The 22991-nt window shown below is 41.6% G+C and overlaps 1 long non-coding RNA gene across 1 annotated transcript in view; it reads right to left on the bottom strand.

Annotated features, from left to right (window-relative positions):
* Positions 1-838: 838 nt before the first annotated feature.
* LOC124723109 overlaps positions 839-22991 on the bottom strand; it is a 46826-nt gene continuing 24673 nt past the window's right edge. Inside the window, exons 2-3 of the long non-coding RNA XR_007006508.1 lie at positions 2605-2770; positions 839-1477 (exon numbers count right to left, since the gene is read on the bottom strand). This is a non-coding gene — a long non-coding RNA (uncharacterized LOC124723109). The remainder of the gene's footprint in view (positions 1478-2604; positions 2771-22991) is intronic.

Raw genomic sequence — 22991 nt, 5'->3', positions numbered from 1 at the left:
GTCCGTAACCGATACCGACCAAGGCAGACAACATGTCTTCTAAGACTACCGAATCAGTTGTGATCTTACAGCCAAGCCAATTCGCCCGCCATCCGAATAACCCCCAACCCGAAGATCTCCGAAGTACTTTGCCTGCCTTTTTTGATTAACTATTGTTTAATATTCTGCTGATAATTGACAATTTTGAAATAATGGAATGATAACCTGCTATTGAGAGACGGTTTTATGTGAAAGGCAAGTAAATCCATTGTTCAGTTTTTCTAATATTAGTAACAGAAATTTAGCATTTTGGCGCACAACTTCCGAAAGCAGCCGCCAATCGAGGTGTAATACCACAATTTAGGCGGTCTTTCCCATGATACCCGTATCAAACAATTCATCTGTCAACGGTACCTCACACCACATTGCGTCATCTTCTCTCTGCTGCCTTCTCAATCTCTTGTAGATGAATGTGATAGCTGTAAAGCCACAAGTATTACACATCCCCCTTATTCTGAGATTTCCAAAAATTGGGATGTTCTCGCAGACAACAATCAATTTTCGAAATAAGCAAATTTTTATTCAAATTTTTATCAATTTTTCAGCTAGCATCTCTCTACAGCTGTATCATTTCACTCTACTTGTGATTCGTTATTGTTTTTCAAAACTTGAATCTGTTTCGTATTTTTTCATTCTCAAGTTATAAATTAATTTATATAATTATCGACTTAATTATTTTATGATTAGAAAATACTAATTGTTTCTCACAATAAAATCCGTCTATAACCTTATATCCTAAAATAATTAATGTTAAGTTACAATTTCTATAGTAATAACACTATTGTTTGAGTAGCAAAGATTTTCAAAGTCGCATTACTCTGCATCTTTATGTTGTTGATAGTCTTTTTTTAACGTAAAATCTATCATTTCTGCTAGAATACTCCACAGAAGTTCGTTACCTCCTAGCCAAGTTTCAATCAATCAGAAATTTTATACTCCTGTTAAGCCACTATCGGCGCATTGCCGTACATTAAATTCAACAAAATATTTCTCATGACTAATTTACATTGTTATTCACTTTTGTCACACTGACTTTCTTTTAAATTGACCAATTACTTGCTATAAAAAGTTACACCTCTATTTGAACTAGTGTCGGCGCATTGCTGTCCTTTCAAATCGATGGAACATACTTTACACTATTCCGCACCATGCCGTTCTGCATTTAATTATATTTTAATGCGTTATACAGACGTCCATTTCACATGGTTACAAATAAAACAAACACAGCATCTACACATTTCACAAAAACATGGAGACGGATGAACGTTACACTCACACTCTTTACCACAACATACGCAAGCAGCCCACAACAGCAATCCATATTGAGGATTCTGTTGTCCATGATGTTGCCCTGCACTGTGAAACTCCAGACTTTCCCAAATGATGTTGAGTTCAGCAACTGTCTGTCCATTCTTCCATCTAAAACTTCTTCATACAGCTCCAGTACAATTCCATGAAAAATTACGAAACGTCTTAAATTAGTTTCTCAATAACTTTAAACAAATTTCAAATAAACATGTTTTCATACATTGTTACAATATACAAGTAGGGAGACAAGGACATCAGCATATTTGGATAGTGCGGGTTTCCTACATCAGGAGGAGGTATGCAGTCAGGGGCAAACCAATTGCTCTCCTTTGACTGACAGGTTATTAACCTATTGTTCTCCTTTGATTGACAGGCCCTTAACCTATTGTTCTGCCAAAAGGATCCGTCCTACTCTCCCCCCACCCTTCCATCCTCCCAAGCCCTCAGGAAACCTCCAACCCATTTCCTCCCCCTCACTGCTGCAGGTAGACTTTCAGGTCTGAGTTATTGGAGTAGCCCCTTTCAGTCTTACCAATGTGATTGACTACATAATTAAATTGATCAATTAATTAACCTCTCCCCCTCTGGTAAAACTCCTCCCCTCCCACCTCCCTCCTGGAAATTGGCGGGAAAAAGAATGAGTTGAGCGGTCATTTGGAGGAAATTCGATTGCAGTTTATGGAATATTGTTTAAACAATTTAGACCATGTATAGAATGTTGTTTAATTATTTATAGGTACATACAGAATATAGATTATTCTTTTAGTTAACGAATTTATCCAGAAATCGATTTCAGTGTACGGACTATTGTTTAAACAATTTAGACAATGTGTGGAATATTGTTTATTTAAACAATTTATGGAATTCAAGGCAGTGTATGGAATATAGTTTATTTATTTAAAGAATTTTTCAGGAAATCGATTCCCACCTCTGGTAAACCCCCATCTGCCCCCCTCACATCTCCCCTTACCCCCCCCCCCCCCCCCCACCTGGAAATAGGCGGCTCTGTGGTGGAAGGATCTCATGAAAGGAAATTCAAGGGTATATTGTTTATTTATAAAAAAGTCCCTTTGAAGGGGTTGGATTTCTCTTGCTCATCATTCTATGCTGTTTGCAAAGAAGCAGGTCTTGTAAGAAGTAATTAAATGGACCGCCCTTCTTTTTATTCCGATCATGCAAGGAATACCGTCATGCAACACACACCACACATAATTACACAGTTAAAATTTTTTCGATCGCAAAGCATGCACCGCTCACCGACAATGTGCACTGGACAACACATGCTGCCAGGAGTCAGGATGTACCAGTAGCCCCGCAAAGTGACGATGCGGCCATCAGTTACCGAACCACGTGCAAGTGTCAGTTCAAGTCCAGCAAAGATGAGGCGGCGGCATCTCTTTCATACTTGACACCTGAGAAATACCTGTTGAAACACGTGTTCACTTAGGCACCATTGAGGGCATGATGACGCATAGCTGCGGGTGCAGTACCAAGAGAGATGTTTGCATAGTGGCTCACCCTCGCAGATGCAGCTATAAGGTCTTCATTGTAATATTGACATCTCATGTCTATGTAAATAACAGCTAAGTCTCCCTCTGGGTGTGCTATAGAAATTATCCATAGTGACCCTAACAGGACAGCCAATCCATTACATATCAGTCCCTTCTTGGAATTCGTAAGTGTCGCAAACATAGTTAACGGTCTCTTTTGTTGTTGTTGTTGTTGTTGTTGTTGTTGTTGTAGGAGATTTCGTGATGTATCAGCTTGTCTGCATGGAAATTGTTGTTCTAACAGGACCTGTTTACGAAAATAGCCATGAATAACACCGAATGCATTGTTCCTGATGATCCTAACAGGATAGCCCATCTGTCACTTAGTTTACCTGTAAAACTACTGCTGCTGCTAGTGTGGCAGCACCGTCTGCCATTGTTTTCTGCAGATGAGGCTTTCAGCGCAAAACTATTTTGTACAGATCTCCATATTGCACTGACAGTAAAACCTCGCAAAATGGTCTACAGATCATCAAATACATCCCAAGTACTCACCGTGCTGCAGTGCAGGGCCGGCGGAGGATATTGCCTCCATAAACACAGCCCATGACTGTAAAACTGCTGCTGCTGCTAGTGTGGCAGCACCGTCTGCCATTGTTTTCTGCAGATGAGGCTTTCAGAGCAAAACTATTTTGTACAGATCGCCATATTGCACTTACAGTAAAACCTCGCAAAGTGGTCTACAGATCATCAAATACATCCCAAGTACTCACCGTGCTGCAGCGCAGGGCCGGCGGAGGATATTGCCTCCATAAACACAGCCCATGACTGCAGCCACGGAAGCGAGTGTTAGCCAGGGAGAGGGCCAGCCGACCGTGGACGACCTCACATCCCACGAGTACCTGAGTGGTAGGAGTTTGAACGCTATGGATTTGCAAAAGCTCGTCGTATTGAATCATCTCAAATTTCCACAGAGGATACATTCGACACACGCGGTCCCGAAGGCAACCCAACGCAAACTGGGTATTAGTTCATTATTTACCCATTCAGGGGGAGCCGCAAGCAAAATTGGGATAAGTCGGAAGCTTTCTTGGACTCTCTGAGCTGGTGAACAAAGGATGTGCAAGTCCCAGCTCAGAACAAAGGTGTCCGCTGAAATGCTGTTTCTGGTCCCGACCTGCTTGCTTGCTGCTACGCTTTCTGTGGCCATTTCCAAACTCACAAGAATATTGGGAACCAGGAATATATTTATCTGTGCAACTACAATTAAATTGGATTTCTGCTGCAGTCTGACACTGAGCGATGTCCTCTCTTGCCGGCCGTGATTTTGGAACGAATCTAAATATCTATAGCGCACATAATTTTCCACATGAAAAAAAAAAAAACATATTTCATTCCCCTTGCGACTATCGATCTGCTGAATCTATACCTTCCTCACAATAGGACACACAGTAGCAACCACCAGACACTCGTACATATACCGCAAAAACTGTTGTACAAAGCCTGGGACGGTTCCTCTCGGCACAAAGGCGTTACTGTTTCTGGCCCCCACCTGCTTGCTTGCTTGCTTTCTACACCCATCTCCAGACTCTGGGATTACAAGAACATATGTATTTTCGCATGGTTTTCCCAAATTTTATAACATTTACGCGATACTTCTCGATATCAAGCACATAGCAACATCGCTTGCATAGCAATGTCGCTTACACAGTATAATTAGGAAGATATAGACTGGAAAATATTTCTCTAGAAACTCGAAACGTTAGCGAGGTGCAGTGTGCTGTAAACTATCGTGTAACTAGAAACTTATCCTGTCTGTGGAGATCTTTAAGTGAAAACTCGAAAAAAATAGAGGAAACTGATATTTCCAATCACGATTACCGATGTCAGTGATATAAGTGATTTCAAAGCATTCTTATAATTTACGAAGTCAACTAAGCTGTTTCTCATGTCTGGAGAACCAGCAAGCGTGTCTTCCACCCGTTTTTCACCTGCTAGATGCACACATCACAATCGTTGTTCTCTGAACCAAATAAAGCCAAGAAATGTGCACAAGCAGTCAATCGGACAATTTACATGGGAGGGAATAATGGTCCAGCGTAAACACACGTCGATATTGAATCTTCTCAAGTTTCTACAGATTACACACGCGATCACGAAAGCTGTCCAACACATACTGAGTATTAGTACGCTATTCAGCCGTCTAGAGGGCGAAACAGTTAGGTCAGCTACATTCCTGTACCCCAACCGGTCTGTCGGTTCGGACGGCTCCTACCGTTAGCGGGAAACGTGAATCATTCTCACCATTGGCCACCGCCGCCGCGCGCCACGCACCCCAAGACAAAATCATGTTAGGGAACCAGCTACAAATATATTTTATCACTGTACTTACAATTAAGTATTACGATCGCAATCTCAACTGAATGATATTCGACAATGAGTGAAATATCGGAAATACCCCATGCTGACGGCTCTGGCTCAGGAAATAGAAATATCCCTCCCATTCTTATGGCTTGACATACTTTTCCCTTTGCTATCACAGTATTCCACGTCAAATCCATACCTTCCTTACGACTGGACATAGTCATTTCCTTTGCACAATCAGATCACACACACATACATTATAAGCCTGATGCTGTCACGCATCCCCTACTACTGAGTATAATACCTTCCCCAATAACTGATTGCTGGCGATATGAAATAATACTCACCGAAAATCAGTGATGGGTGGACATGTCTCATAAGCTTATCTTGCGGGTGGTTACCCCTGTGTCTTAGAAAGAGAAACGTAATCGTCTTACAAACCGCAAGATGCTAAAAAAACACGACCGCAACAACTACTGTATGTTACTGTCACAGGTGTTCTTGGTTTTACAGATGCTCACAAGTATCCATGTTAAAAGCTATACTGGCTTTATAAATCGAAGTATTGCATTGCCTTCGAATGAAGTGGTCTTTGCAGACAAATACTGTGACACTGAATATAGATACTAAACGCTGGAGTGTATATAACAGACCAACAGTTACACGTCGCCGACGGTGCTACCTCGAATAAAATTACCGAATGTAGGAAGTGATTTGGCTAAGGAATGTGGTATGAAACCGGCATTTGCAACTCACTCATGCCGTCGCTAGGTATTTCTCCAGTATTTGTAACGCAGTCTCCGGCCATGTCAGAGGTCCGGTGATATATCCACTGGGTTACAAGCGATGGTTGATTGAGAAGGATTACAAACAGTAGATGGTGCGCTGTTTGGGGTCGTAAGAAATGTACACTAGCTTTTCAGATCTCTAGTGCTATGTTTTCCGGTAGAATGATGTCTATGATTTCGAATCAAGTCTTTCCATTCAGCCACATACCTGCGTAGTATCCAATGGAGAAGCATTTTAATGTTTACAGTCACTAGTGAATCATATTTCTGGCGTTCTCATATCTCGAAACAAGTCATCTTTCTCGAACCTATCTGCTACAGTATAATTTTAGATAGTCCCAATGCCTCTTGCAACTCCTGCCATTTCTGCAGCTTTGCACATGTGATCGTTGAAATTTAAGTCGGAACTGAGTAGAAGTCTGAGAGAGAGAAGGTGGTAAATATAGCCCCCTCAGACTTTTTACTGTAGCAGCTAGGATCGGGAAAGGTGACTCGTTTCGAGATGTGGGAGTGCCAGAAATATGACTGAGTAGTGGTTTTAATCATTAAAGGAATTGTCAATAGGATCCAACGCAGGTATGTGCTTGAATGGAAAGACCTGTTTCGAAATCCTAGACATCATTTCTAGAGAATAGCGTAACACTAGAGACCTGAGAAGCTAGTGTACATTTTCTTACGACCTCAATCAGCACATCATCTACTACTACTGTTTGTGGTCCTTCTCAATCAGTCATCGCCTATAACTCAGTGGATATATTGCGGAACCTCTGATATGGTATCGAGACAGAATATGCTACAAATACTATAGAATTATCTACCTGGGGCGGTGTGAGGGAGTCGCAAATATCGCTTACATACCACGTTCCTTAGCCGAATCACTTTCAAAATGCGGTAATTTTATCACGATGTTGCATCGAAGGCTACGTGTTGGTCTGATAATACACATTCCTATGATCACCATCACGGTATTTGTCCGAAAGGCAAAGGTCCCGAGTTCTAGTCTCGGTCCGGCACACAGTTTTAATCTGCCAGGAAGTTTCATATCAGCGCACACTCCGGTGCAGAGTGAAAATCTCATTCTGGAAACATCCCCCAGGCTGTGGCTAAGCCATGTCTCCGCAATATCCTTTCTTCCAGGAGTGCTACTTCTGCAAGGTTCGCAGGAGAGCTTCTGTGAAGTTTGGAAAGTGGGAGACGCGGTACTGGTGGAAGTAAAGCTGTGAGGACGGGGTGTGAGCGAAAGGCAAAGGTCCCGAGTTCGAGTCTCGGTCCGGCACACAGCTTTAATCTGCCAGGAAGTTTCATAACAGCGCACACTCCGCTGCAGAGTGAAAATCTCATTCTGGAAATTTGAGAAGGCTCAATCTTGGGTGGCCATATATCATTTCAATCAGTAGTATATACGGCAACCATCCCAGATTAACCCCCAAATATTAAAGGTTCGGTCTTGGGTCCTCTGCTGTTCTTAATATATATTAATGACTTGCCATTCTATATTAACGAAGATGCAAAGCTGGTACTTTTTTCGATGACAGAAGTATAGCTATCAAACCCAACAGACAAGAATTAACCGATGAAATTGTAAATGATGTTTTTCAAATATTCATTAAGTGGTTCTCTGCAAATGGGCTCTCATTAAATTTTGCGAAAACACAGTGTATACAGTTCCACACAGTAAATGGAACTACACCATTAATAAATATAGACTTCGATCAGAAATCGGTAGCTAAGGTAGAATATTCAAAATTTCTAGGTGTATGCATTGGTTGAACTGGGAAAAACACACTGAAGATCTGCTGAAACGTTTGAGTTCAGACACTTATGCTATTAGGGTCATTGCAAATTTTGGCGATATACATCTCAGTAAATTAGCTTACCAGCCTATTTTCATTTTCTGTTTTCGTATGGCATCATTTTCTGGGGTAATTCATCATTGAGTAAAAGAGTGTTCATTGCACAAAAGCGAGTAATCAGAATAATTGCTGGAGCTCATCCAAGATCATCCTGCAGACACTTATTTAAAGAGCTAGGGATCTTCACTGTAGCCTCACAATACATATATTAACTTATGAAATCTGTTATTAACAATCCGAACAAATTCAAAAGTAATAGCAGTGTACATGGCCACAACACTACGAGAAAGGATGATTTTCACTACTCAAGGTTAAATCTAACTTTGGCTCAGAAGGGGGTAAATTATGCTGCCACAAAAGTCTTTGGTCACTTACCTGCTAGCATCAAAAATCTGGCAGATAGTCATACAGCATTTAAAAGGAAATTAAAAGAATAACTGAATGGCAACTCCTTCTACTCATTAGATGAATTTTTGGATATAGTAAGTGGATAATTTCCCCACTCCTCACCCAAAAAAATTGATAATAATATTCAGTTCAAATGGTTCAAATGGCTCTGAGCACTATGGAACTTAAATTCTGAGGTCAGCAGTCCCCTAGATCTTAGAAGTACTTAAAGTACTAAGATTGCTGGTACTTGTGGGAATCTGTTACTGTCACGATGGGAGTAACCAGTGATCGAACTAAGAAAGTCTAATAGGAATCTTGTTCTGAGTTTAAACAATTTTTTGTCATCAGAAGAATAACTAGTATTAGAGGAGTGTTTATTACCATATTTGGCTGTTTATTATTGTACAGTTGTGTGGGAACAGTTGTTGAAGTTGGAGGTGAAGATGATCTGTTAAAGGATATTTATTGTCCCAGAGACCAACAGCAAGATTCTGATGTTGTCGACTCGGTAGCGTATGTTTGGTTGTCAACAAATGAGGGAGAAACCGTAAGTATGGACGAGTGTCCCCGTGTGGTGGAGGCAGAATGCAACAGGTGAGGCACAGTTGGAGAGGCCCCTCTTTCGGCAGTGTGTACCAGGGAAAGTGACTGCCAGGTACTGGACGTAAACTACTCCAGTTACCTCCCCAACGCAATACTGTCCGTAGGCACTCTTCGATCGGTGATCTGGGGCCCTATTCTGTATCGTTCATACCGATCGGTGCAGTTGCTTAGAATCGGTAATGATGTCATTTTCGGTTCTTTATCTGAAGTTCCTGTTCAGTAAGCTTCTGAAACCTATTATCGTTCGGTCCTCCTGCCGATTTTTCGACAACTGTACTGGGAGGTACTGGATTTCAGTATGGCCCTCTCATTCGGTTTGGTGTGGTTTATTTACACCTAGAATTTGTTATTTTAAACATATTGAGCGGTTTTAGCTTCGGATTTAGTGATTCTGTTAAGAAGAATCACCAGGACGCATCCGGGTGGAAAGAGAGTTCGTAACAGACTGTTTTCCTTTGTTAGGAATATGGTTTTAATTGTAGTTACTACGAATGATTATAACATAAAAAACAGTTTCGGTCAATATTCTCATAAAACACCTGCTATTTGCACATAATTAAGAGTTTCAAAAATCATTAAATTTGAAAAGGTCGGCTCTGCTTTGTATATCACATGAGTGTTACCTGAAATTACTAGTGACTTCGCGCACTTTTCCGCAGATGGTGTACTTATTAACTATCGAAACACGTTTAAAACTTTTAAGTAATAATGCAAAGGAATTTTTTGAAGCCTGATAGAGGAAACCTTCCAAAATTTCATTCATATACGGCTTACGCCCACATCATTCACAACAAAGTCAGCCTGCGTCTCTCTCGAGTGGAATTATGTGGAATAAAGAAGTGAAGGCATGGGAGCTGTAGTAGCCAAGTTGGTGCCGGCACGGTAGCTCAGCGTGTTCGGTCAGAGGGTTAGCAGCCCTCTGTAATAAAAAAACTGAGTCAACTCGATCAACGAAGAACCTGAACGTGTGTCATAGGACGTCTGCCCCGAACAAATACAACGAACAATGTGGAACAAAATGAGGCTGAAAAAAAAAAAGAAGTTGAATAGGCAACGAACTGCCATGTCGAAGGTCGTAGGTTCACATATTGCTGGGTACGAAAATATTTTCTTTTTCTCTTTGTGTTCGTAACACATTCTGAGACGTGGTTAATCCTCAAAGTTAAGGATTTTTCTGAAATATTAATTGTTATTTACATGTATGAGCGTGTTTTCTCAGTATCGAGTATCTTCGATTTCGTGACTTCCATATGTTTAAGAAATGAAAGATGAAATTGCTGTGCGCGAATCAACTGACAGTGACATTTATACTTTTTCTTGTCACAAATATTTCACCATTTTTTTCTGAACACGTAGCGATTTCCGAGAGTGTGGTCAGACAGGAATCTTAGGCTAGGCGCAAATTGAGAAGCATATAGCATGTGTGACGTGACACGACATTATAGCGCGACACGCACGTGCCGCACGGGTCGCGCGGGTCCAGCGCAAATTGCGACGCGTACACCAACTTCGTACGCGCCGACTGGCGAAGCTCTGCGCTGACTGAATCGAAGCGCGTGCAACCTCTTATCTTTCTCAAACGATTTTACAGAAACTATTCTCTGAAAATATATGATTTTTGCCTTACTTGTAGCGTTATATACCAGCTTCGTGACGAAGTACCCATCACCTCGCTAATGACCATTCTTATTGTGATGTACACATTTCACACTACGCAAAACTCAAAAAGTTTGCAACGAAAATTAGGGGTCGCTATGATCTTGCATTTGGTGCGTATTACACCATATGTTGCTGCGTATGAAATTTAGCTAACATGCTGAATTTTTGTTTAGACTTGGGAGGAGATTTCTATCTGCCTCCGATCTCGAGAAAATGGATCCCATGTAGCGCGCTCACTTCCGATCTCACGCCCGCGAGAATGAAATACTCGCAACATCTCTCGTATCTCCTAAACCGCTCGAGACATCGAAACGAAAGTTTGGCGAATGATAGTACACAAGGAGGAGAGTGTTTTGCCAATTATTAAACACACGAAACTTTCTTATCTATGGCGATATATCACTACTTATACTTCTTTTTTTATCTATTTCACTCCAATGACTGTAATTTTTTAAGGGTTATCGACAGCTAGCGAAACAAGAGCTTCCTAGAATGAGATTTTCACTCTGCAGCGGAGTGTGCGCTGATATGAAACTTCCTGGCATAGTGCTAGTTCTGCAAGGTTCGCAGGAGAGCTTCTGTAAAGTTTGGAAGGTAGGAGACGAGGTACTGGCAGAAGTAAAGCTGTGAGTAGGGGGCGTGAGTCGTGCTTCGGTAGCTCAGTTGGTAGAGCACTTGCCCGCGAAAGGCAAAGTTCCCGAGTTCGAGTCTCGGTCGGGCACACAGTTTTAATCTGCCAGGAAGTTTCATAAGAGCTTCCTAGTACGAAAATAAACATGAAATTTCTTCTTTTACGTTACTGCAAACCGATACTATGAGGTTTTTCGTAACCTATTGAGCTCTGTGATTGCCAATTACTTGTTTAATGAGGCCCTCAGTTTCGGAATTCTGTCTCAATAGCTGCTGTGAGATGAGTTTGGCAAATTACATTGTGACAAAGGAAGTCCAATTAAACCAGTCACCAAGAGAAATGTGGCCTTTACTCATAAATGGTGATGCTTCTTCGAATGAGAAAAGGTTAACAACTCACATAAAAACAGTTTGGCAATTCTGTTGGAATTTTGGTGGGATCCCCGTAACCCATCGTATTTTTAACACTGAACGACTGGAATGGAAACTTACCAAAGCATTTTATTCCTTCTCTTGATCTGAGCAGTATTAAAATAATGACGATCGTTCCTTCAGGCGGAATGATAGGCACATGCCAGATACTGTTTACTCACCTAGGGCTTGCCAAACTGACAATGCGTGATCGCGAATAAAATAGTTGTTATTGAGAAAAATAAACAATTGATCTGTCGCACAACACAATGGTCAGTGTATTGTCAGCAGCGAAGGATAACGCGCGCGACGGGAATGCAGAAGCTACCCATGTGTGCCTTGTGAGATGGTGTTCGAAAAACATTGTCATGAAAGTAGATCTACCTTTGTCAGCAGCACATTTCAACAAATTAAATATATCTAATCATAACACTCTTTTAGGACATTCCTACTTTCGTAATAATACCGACCATTTTCTTCATTTGTGTAGCCTGTTGTTGTGTAATTGGTTTATTCATGCTGATAATGTCCATGCAACAATTGAAATGCTTTTCCTCAGCACGGCGAACCAATTACAACATTGTTATTTGTGTCTGCTTTTCGACTGTTTCTAGCTTGCAGTGGAAATATGTTGTTCACATGCATGTAGTACAGTGTGTTGTATTACATTATTACACCCATATCAGAGTAATCACAGTGAAACTTCTATACTTCAGATCTTGGACGCTTTTTACCACAAGCACAGAGGGATCACACCTGTAGAGATTATCCCTCTCTAAATTTTTGTAACAGATCGTACAGATACGCTAGCTTACTAGGCAGCGAGAATATAACCTTGCTTTACTTTCCTGCCTTGATTCTTAATCACATGATTTTATAATATTCCTTGCTTCCTTATTCACTACCCCCTGTCCCTTCTTGCGAGCTGAAAACATCGCGGAGGCATATGGTGCAATTCCAGCGGCCAATGGCTCATCAGTTACTGAAGTATACATTTTTCTTGACAGAAGAAAAACAAAACAAAACTCTGCAGATATAAATAACAGAAAAGTATATCGTGCTAACGAAGAAAGCTGGAGCGTTTAAATGGCGAAAAACGAAACACTACCCAAAGGCAATAAAATTCAGGACACTGTAAGGCAAAATTTATCGTATTGGCAATACTACCAATGCTGATATGCGCCGTTCCGATGTGAGCATATGGCCGGGCTACTTTTGCGCTCCCCGCCTCAAATTTCCCACGGTACTAGCGAGGCAAGCGCGACGTGCGGCGCGAGAAACTGTGCCTCAACCACAACGCCGCGCGACCTGGCGCAGGCGCGTGTCGCGTCCCAGTCGCGTCGCGTCACAATTTGCGCGGTCCCATTTGAACCTGTGAAGTTACAAAAACGCGCGCTGCGCTGCGTCGCACCACACGCGCTATACGCGTCTCAATTTGCGCCTAGCCTAAGAGCACAACTTTAAATTACCACGATTGAAACTAGGAGCAATCGTCTTTATGCTCTAGCTTGTCACAAGTATGTATCTGCGATCAAAACTTAACAACAGTAGACAGCGGTGAAAGATTCCTGCGACAATATTTTCATACTATACCACCATATATGAAACATTTTGATTCATCAGATGTATGTTATAAACTACAACAAATATAGCTGCACTCGCCACACGCTCTGGAAAAGGCGGTTCTTTAAATTTTGTTTTTAAGAACCAAATCGTTGAGGTATCATATAGGGAAGTAGGCTACTTCATCATTTGGACCTCTAGGAGAGAGTTCCAGCCACATTCTAGGCATCTTCTTATTCTTAGACATTCTCTTAAACAATTTTTATGGTTTCTGGAAATGTCTTTGCAACTAACTGAAGGCAGTTTGTTTATTGCCATACGCGTTTCGCTTCTTTTATTTGTGAAGCGTATTCACGAATGAAAGAAGCGAAACGCGCATGGCAATAAGCAAACTGCCTTCAATTAGTTGCATAGACGGAACGTACCTCTATGAATTTTGAAGCCACTAAGGAACGACGGAAAACAGAAGATAATGACGAGTTTTTCGGGTGTTTCTGCAGATGTATTTGTACAATGTTGTACTACACTCCATTCCTAACTCATATTCTGAAACGTAAAATGCAAAACAAGATGTCGATGTGAATGAGGATAAAATGACATAATGTGACATTCATCAAAGTTTCCAGAACATAGACAATATTCTATCGTTATCATGCATTCATGGAAGCATGAATCTGCCAGGAAAGTATCATAACAGCTCACACTCCGGTGCAGAGGGAAAATCTCATTCTGGAAACATCTCCCAGGCTGTGGCTAAGCCATGTCTCCGCAATATCCTTTCTTCCAGGAGTGCTAGTTCTGCTAGGTTCGCAGAAGAGCTTCTGTGAAGTTTGTAAAGTAGGAGACGAGGTACTGGCGGAAGTAAAGCTGTGATGGCGGGGCGTGAGTCGGGCTTGGGTCGCTCAGATGGTAGAGCACTTGCCCGCGATAGGCAAAGGTCCCGAGTCCGAGTCTCGGTCCGGCAAACAGTTTTAATCTGCCAGGAAAGTTTCATAACAGAGCACACTCCGCTGCAGAGTGAAAAACTCATTCTGGATGGAAGCATGTGATCAGCGAAATCTGAACAGTATTACGTACTCTAACCACACTTTTCAGTACTGTGAAGAATAGCGTTCCTGGATCGGCTGCTAGCTGCTTCGGGTTCATGTCGCTTTGGCGCTGCGGTGTGCATGCGTGGATCTGAGGCATATTGCTATTGATTTATTTGCGCGAGGAGAACTGCCAACAGCATTCCGGCTCGCTCTGACGCTGCGGTGCGCATGCGCGGATCTGAGGCATATTGCTGTTGATTTATTTGCGCGAGGAGAACTGCCAACAGCATTTCGGCTTGCTTTGACGCTGCGGTGCGCATGCGCGGATCTGAAGCATATTGCTATTGATTTATTTGCGCGAGGAGAACTGACAACAGCATTTCGTCTCGCTAGGACCCTTCGGCATCGTTTCCGGAATGCTTACAGAATAATGTTGGGGCTATCCTTCTAAAACAAGACTGTTCGGTGCGCTCACGTACTGAATCGACAGGCAAAATGGCGGAAAGATGCAGAACAGGGCCCCTAGGGAGATATTCTGTATCGTTCATACCAGACGGTGCAGTAGTGTAGCCACGGAAGTGACGTCATTTGTTCTTTATACGAAGTTGCTGTTCTGTAAGCTTCTGAGACCTGTTTCCAATCGGTCGTCCCACTGATTTTTCGACAGCTGTACTGGGAGGTTTTTGGTTTAGGTATGACCCACTCGTTCGGTTCAGTGTGATTTATTTACACCTACAATTTGTTATTTCGGACATGTTGAGCGTTTTTAGCTTCGGATTGAGTGATTGTGTTACTTAAGAATCACCAGAACATATCCGGACGGAAAGCGAGTCCATAATATACTGTTTTCCTTTATTAAAAATATGGTTTGTATTGTTGTTACTGTGAATGATTATAACATCAAAAAAAACGGTTTCAGTCAATATTCTCAAAAAATACCTGTTATTTCTACGTAATTAAGAGTTTAAAAAATCATAAAATTTTACGTATATCACATGAGTCAAATGTTTTTTATTCCAGTCTTTGATCACAATATCAATTCTTTTGACGATGGCCGGTTTCAGTCAGTAATAACCATCCTCAGATCATTTCTACACCATGTCCTAAAGTGATAAGGCCGTAATGGCCGTGCTGACTGAAACTGGTCATCGTCAGAAGAATTTATATTGTGATCAAAGACTGGAATAAAAAACATTTGGCATTATTGGATCACTGTTACACACGCGACTGTGTTGCAGCTGGTGGTATCACAGGAGTGTTGCCTGAAATTTCTATGGACTTCGCGTATTTTTTTCCACAAATAGTTTACTTATTAATCATCGAAACGCGTCTAAAACTTTTAAGCAACAATGCAAAGGAAGTTTGTGAGCCTGATAGAGGAAACCTTCCAAAATTTCATACATTTACGGCTTACATTCGGCAACGAAGTCAGCCTGCGTCTCTCAAGACTGGAATTATGTGGAATAAAGCACTGAGGGCACGTGGGTTGTAGTAGCGAACAAGTTGGCATGGTCTTCAACTTGTTCTGTCAGAGAGCTGGCTGTGCTCTGTAATAAAAAAAATTAAATGAAGGTATCAACAACGAACTTCGTCGGATGTCATGTGACGTCTGCTGCGATCAAATACAAAGAGCAATAACGATCAACTGAGTAAGGCAACGAACTACAGTCTCCAAGGTCGCTGGTTCGCATGCCGCTGCGTACAAAATACTTTTTCCCTCTTCGTATTTGTAACATATTCGGAGACTTCGTTAATAGCCAAAGTTAAGTATTTTTCTGAAATATTCGTTGTTATTTACATGTAAGATGGTTCAAATGGCTCTGAGCACTATGGGACTTAACATCTGAGGTCATCAGTCCCCTAGAACTTAGGACTACTTAAACATAACTAACCTAAGGACATCACACACATCCATGCTCGAGGCAGGATTCGAACCTGGGACCGTAGCGGTCGCGCGGTTCCAGACTGTAGCGCCTAGAACCGCTCGGCCACCCCAGCCGGCTACATGTAAGAGCGCGCTTTCTCAGTAATGAGTATCTTCGATTTTGTGACTTTCATGTGTTTAAGAAATGAAAGTTGAAATTTCTGTGCATGAAACAACTGACGGTGAGTTTTTCTTGTCACAAATAATTCACAATTTTTTTCTGCATACATAGCGATTTCCAAGTGTGTGGCCAGACAGGACTCTAAGAGCACAACTTAAATTACTGCGAATCGAACTAGCAGCAATTGTCTTTATACTCTTGCTTGTCACAAGTCAGGCTATGGGGGGGGGGGGAGGGGGAGGGGGGGGGGTGAAACAAGAGCTGGCTGCTCTGCAGTAATCTCTCCGAAAACCAACCCTTCGCTGAACAGTAGTGCCAGCCACCTGGGCACCTGTTGCAGGAGGCTCAACCACCCTGAAGCCTGTTCCCGGGGCCGGAGACCACAGTCAAGCGCCTGTGCTCCCACAACCGTCGCCCAACGCCCCCCCCCCCCCCCCCCCCCCCGTCAGCGCCTGTGCGCCCGCCATACCGCCATCGCGCCACTGCGACTTTGACAGTGTTTGGGGGTATGGTCCGCAGTGGGGGAAACAACCAGGCAGGACCGGTATGCGCGTGAACAGAAATTATAGTGACGTCCACATAAAGTGAAATTGCTTGTGTAGTTAGGAGTGCGAGACATACAAAAAGTCTACGTCTTCATACATACTCCACAAGCCACTGTACGCTGCGTGGCGGACGGTACTCTGTACCACTACCAGTCATTTCGTTTCCCGTTCCACTCGCAAATAGAGTGTGGGAGAAACGACTATCTGTATGCCCCCGCACGAACCATAATCTCTCTAATCTTGTCTTCGTTGTCCTTATGTGAAAAGTTCGTTGTCAGCACTAGAGCTGTTCTACAGTCAGCATCAAAGGCCGCTTCTCTAAATTTTCTCAATAGTGCTCCGCGAAAAGAACGTCGCTTTCCTTCTAGTGGCTCCCATTTGAGTTACAAAAGCATCTGAAACTGATTTAATTTACTTAGTGGACTCTCAACTCAAATTTAGAAGAGAGTTTATTTGATTCAGTTGTTTGGTGTTCTTTCTTCTGCCATGTGTAAGTATCCTTCGAGACAAGATTGACTCCTTTATGAGCTGAAGTTTAATAAAAACATAAAATATATAAGGACATTGTAAAAATTCATGCAGTGAAAAGTTCCATTTCGACGAAACTTTGTTCTCAGAACTGTGCCTTAGATTAAGAATATTAATGATTTATATAAGAGGAAGTCCTGAACGGATTTTTCTATTTGAGTATTTGTGTATCTTGTGTGGAATTTATTTTGTTTTGTTGTATTACAGCTAACATTTGTTTTGCTTGGAGTGTACCAATGTTTTCAGTGTCTTGATCTTGTCATTTATTTAAATACCAATTAGGGTTCTATTTAGCTTAATCGCACCTTAGGGGTGCGGTCTTCTAAAGGACGCCGGCCGGTGTGACCGAGCGGTTCTAGGCGCTTCAGTCCGGAACCGTGCGACTGCTACGGTCGCAGGTTCGAATCCTGCCTCGGGCATGGATGTGTGTGATGTCCTTAGGTTAGTTAGGTTTAAATAGCTCTAAGTTCTAGGGGACTGATGACCTCAGATGTTAAGTCCCATAGTGCTCAGAGCCATTTGAACCATTTCTAAAGGACGTCAGCATGTCTTCAGACTGCAGATTTTTCGTGGACTGGCCACAAAGCCTGCCATCGATCTCTACTGCTGCATGGTCCAGCTCAATGACATAGAGAGAGTGCACTAAGCAAATTAAATGAATAACTTTAACATCTGATTCGGGTTAGTCAGAAAATTATCTTTCGTTTGACATGCATCTCCAGTTGTTTAAACTCTTATTTCAAGAGTCGTCATAATTAATTTTTAATTATTCACTATCAGACTAATTTTCCCCGACGATTTGAGATCACCATTGGCTTGCCTAACCAGCGGGTTTTGGGTTCGTGAGGGCAGAAGAATTTTCTGGGTCCTAATTTGGTTAATTCTGTATCGCAAGGTGGCAAATATTGGCAGAAGCTAGCTAGCCATTAGTTTCAAATTCAGGCCACGGCAACTTGCCGCGGAAGGACACGAGCGTGCTGCCGTTCTCGCGGAAGGTGCTGCCTCTTCATATACTCAACCCTTGCTTGGACCGCGGTCTCTGACCGCAGCGCTGATTGGGTCGGCTATACGCTCCTCTTGTTGTCGGCGGAAGCTTACTGTGTCGACGGCTCTTCCGCTGTATAAGTTACGAGAAACACCTTGACCGTCCATTTGTGACTAGTTGATCCAGTTAAACGGAAGTGAGCAGTTACGACGGCCGCGAGTTCGCGACTAGCCACATTCTTATCTTCGGTGAGGCGAAAGAAAGGTGAATGACAAACTTCACCACTTGCAAGGAAACAGAGAAATCGTCTGAAAAAAAAAAAAGGTTCAAATGGCTCTGAGCACTATGGGACTCAACATCTGCGGTCATCAGTCCCCCAGAACTTAGAACTACTTAAACCTAACTAACCTAAGGACATCACACACATCCATGCCCGAGGCAGGATTCGAACCTGCGACCGTAGCGGTCGCGCGGTTCCGGACTGAAGCGCCTAGAACCGCTCGGCCACACTGGCCGACCAAATCGTCTGCACAAGTAATTATTTTGCAACATCTCTGCAGATCAACCTTCATTTGTAGAACTTTTCTATCTTCTTCGGCACAGATTTTGCGTTCCTGTTTCATTGGTATGAATATTTACACCCCATAACTCATGGTGGATAGAGAAATATGTGTTAATCTGTGGAGTTTTATTGATTGCTATTCCCGAAGAGTACATAATGGCATGTTTTTCATTGTTACTCGTACGATGGACAAAATATTTTGCCACTTATAGCGTTAAGGCTGCTGGCACCTTGGCACCGACACCTGACCATCCAGCTGACGAGCGACGTGGTCGAACACAGCTCATGTTTTCAGTGTTGCGCAGTTCCACATGTACGATTTGATTGACAATGAATTTGAATTTATCGACTGACTTTCCCGACGTCTGACGGTGATCGCCGAAACCGAAATTCTTTTTTTTTTTTTTGGTCGACGTCACAAACAGCAAGAGATGGATGCGAAAAAATTATGGTTACATAAATATTTTTGTATAAAGAGTACGTTAGAGATATTTCTGGAACTGGTTTGTTAATTGTTGCTTTGCTTAAAATACCGTAAGGAAAAGAAATTGTTTTCCGCTTTATTTTTTCCGTGCCACCCGTTCGCCACTTTCTTGTGAAAAATAAAAGGCTTATTATGTTACATGCAATCGGGAAGATTCTTAAATGTGTAAAGAAATACTTACCTTTTCCATGTTGATTACTGTTAATGTGAAATCTCGGAGTTGCTCTAATACACGCACTTGATTCTTCAATGCTCCAAGTGGTTATATTTAAAGTACAGATACCCACGTAGGTCCAGTGTGGGCTGTAATTATCTTATGACAGCGAAACTTGCTAGATATTCCAACGCGTTAATGTGGAACTGATGCGCTTTGGAAAATAGTTAATTCCAATAGCCGTCAGATGCAAATCTTGCGCTGTACAGCATTTCGTCGACGTCTCCGGTGCTGATATTAAACATACTGTGTAAATGGCGGGTAATAATAATCTCAACATTATGAATTTCTCACTTGTTTCACCTTTTCTGTCCACGTCTTCCTAATTAACTGCATATGAAAACATTTCTATACGTCTTTATTGAATTCACAGTGCCTGATTTACATATGGTTGCCAAAATTTGACCAAATTTTTTTCCATAGTAAATCGCTTCCGCATTAACGGATTAGAATAACTACCATGTTTCGCTGCTACACAGCCCACACTGGACCTCTGTGAGTAGCTACACTTTAATTACAACCACCCAGAAATACAGAATAAGATGAGATTGATCAATTTAAGATTTAGTTCAAAATTTAACTGAAAATAAGTAAACGGTTTTTAATCTGAAATAACAATGTGTGACCAGTTCTGTAGTATTGTACCAGGGTCTGGAGGTCTTGTCAGGTAGACATGACAACAGACATCGAACGAATTCAGATACGCGCCGCTAGAATTGTAACGGGCTGGAATAGCCCAGTGGCAGCTTATGAAAAATTTTTCCACTGTCATACAATACTACAAAAATAAACAGATTGCGTTCCCGTATGTCGTCACCATAGGCACACTTAATAATGTTGCTATATTAGCTGTACTTAATGCACTAAGACCATACATGATGTTTATATGTTTATGACTTCCACTATTTTTTTCACTCCCACTGTACCCCACACATCTCTGTTCCCAAATAACAAACATGAAAAGCAAAAAAAAAGATCATTGTAAACATCACACCCACAAATCCAACCCTTTTCGTATACCTTCGTACTAAATTTCCTCAAATACTCGCTTTTTTAGCACCACGTACTGCTTTTTGAGTTACAAGGCAGATAATCATGACTAAATCGAATATATTAATTTTGCATATATAAACTGAACTCTTTAAAGATATTTAAATTTTGTAAGGAATGGTGGCAGCAGGAGTCAAACCCAAACTTAACCACTGCGCACGACACTGACACTGACACGTCATTTGCTGGTCAAAAATCCCTCATACCTCATATTCTACGCGTATATCTTTACAGAGCATTTTATCTTTTCCTGCGGCCCTCTCAGGCGAAATATTCTAGGAACTTGAAAGGGACATCTACCTGCTTCTATTCACATATGTAGTTTGAGCCAAACCAGTGTTCTCTTTGTCATGACCTCTCCTTGTTAGATTTGAACTGGAGTATGTCTACCTAAGTCTTTAACTCTCACTTTCTATTCCAAAGATCCACTGGAAAAGGGCCTCTTTAGCAGATCATCTGTAGAATTCACCATGTTGGTTCACAATACTTTACACGCACTTTCAAAGAAAAACACTACCCTGGTGCTGTGAGCACGACAACACCCACAGTGCCAGAAGTGATGACATTACATCAGAGCATGCACAGTCGAAAACGGACAGCTGCGTTCCTTATGTGAGATGTCTGCAGCATGGCTGACATCATTTCAGCGCTCGGCACTGGTTTCTAGTTATAGCGGAGAAAACGCTACAGAACATGGTTTCATCCTTTTTATATGCATACCAGCATGCATGTGAGGAGAAATGGGATAATTTTACTGCGATTCCCATCTCACATATGAAGAGAAATGTCATAATTTAAGTGCGATATTTACAGCGTGTTGTAGCACGTTAGCACATGAACACGTGTATGTCACAAACTAAAATGTAAAAAAAAAAAAAAAAAAAAAAGCTCGAGGAACTTAAATTGGGCTCCGTGGAATCCTGTTGGGTAAATTTAGAGAAACTGTATTCAAAGAGCACTTTGTGACCATTATGCTGCTGCCATCGTACATCCTGCATAGGGAACATGGGAAAAGGATAAGTGAGTTTAGGACACATAGGAGTCTTCAAAGTCATTTAGACAGGCATTTTACCACGTTCAGTAAGTGAATTAAATAGGAAAGAAATGCGCTAGCAAGTTGCAGTAGGTAGGAAGAAAAAGCCTTTTTTCCTGTAAATATGTTACAAAATAATGAAAAGGTGCGTACACTACAGCATTTTATTCATTACTTGAAGACAATGTAGTTTTCTTTCATGTGGAAAACTTTTTCACACATACTTACTGTAATAGTGTAATGTCTTAACATTACGTTAATTAAACTTACGTTTTCGGTGTATAGTGTGTGTCATTTGTTTCTGTAAGTGATGCCAGCTTTCCAGGTTTTTTGTTTTTACTTGTTTTCTATCTGTCTTTATATGTGTTTGTGGAACTGTGTTAATATAGAATTAGGAGAGGAATGAGATTTGTAATCACGTGTAGGAATGTATGTCTACTGCGTAATCAAATATTGTTAACAGTGAGTTGCTTTTCATATTTACTTAGTCATTTAACAGCAGTTTATATTCTGTGTTTGTTTCCTATACATAATAGTTTTCTTGTACAGTTATCAGGTGTTTAATTATTTATTCTATTTTCATGTATTCCTCTCTTGTAGATGGTCTATGATTCATTTCTATTAACTGTTTTGCTAAAGTTGGTGGCATGTCCTATACCGTTAGCCTCTGGCACGGAATATGTGTACTCCAACTCTTTGCGTGTAGTGTTATCCACGTGAAAATGAGCAAACGTTTTCTGAATGTTTGCGAGCCGTGCATCTGGCCGGAACTTTGGTACCAGCTGGGTATTCACCTAATGGGATGTGGAAAACCGCCTAAAAAGCACGTCCAGGCTGGCCAGCATATTGACTTTCGTAGTAAATCCGCTGGGTTGATTCGATCCAAGGCCAGCGCACCCTTACGTCACGGAAAAGGTGCTTTTAACACGCTCGGCTAGCTTCTTTTTTTGTGGGAGGGGGTTCTCCTTCCTCCCCTCCAATCCATCCATACGCTCGCCAACTTGTACTTTCTCGGCACGGCCTCTTCGCCTTTAAGCAAAAGATGTAACGAAGACAAATATAAAAGTGTTACTTCTGCATTATATTAAATCCAGTGGTTTTTTAAATTTTTTTAAAGGAAAGTTGTCGATACCAGGAAGCTGGAGACAAAATGGGCAGGTGTCAAGGAACTTGAGACCTGGCCAAAAATCTGGAACTTATGGCGACATTTCTCAGGAGCCATAATGTGTGAAGGCGCTTTTCTTTATGGCACTGTCGTTGTAGTATGGTTTTCCTCTACTGGATAAAACAGAAAATTATTTTCCCTCCTTTTTAAAAAAAAATAAACATTGACACATGACAAACAAGTATGACTCAAAGAAAGTAATCTCTTCTTGAAAGGGAAAAACGTTTTGTCGTGAATTGCGATATTTACTA

The sequence above is a fragment of the Schistocerca piceifrons genome, chromosome X, assembly GCF_021461385.2.
Source record: "Schistocerca piceifrons isolate TAMUIC-IGC-003096 chromosome X, iqSchPice1.1, whole genome shotgun sequence".
Classification (NCBI taxonomy): domain Eukaryota; kingdom Metazoa; phylum Arthropoda; class Insecta; order Orthoptera; family Acrididae; genus Schistocerca; species Schistocerca piceifrons.
Note: the sequence above shows the minus strand (reverse complement) of the source record. Positions and strands in the feature narration are given on the sequence as shown.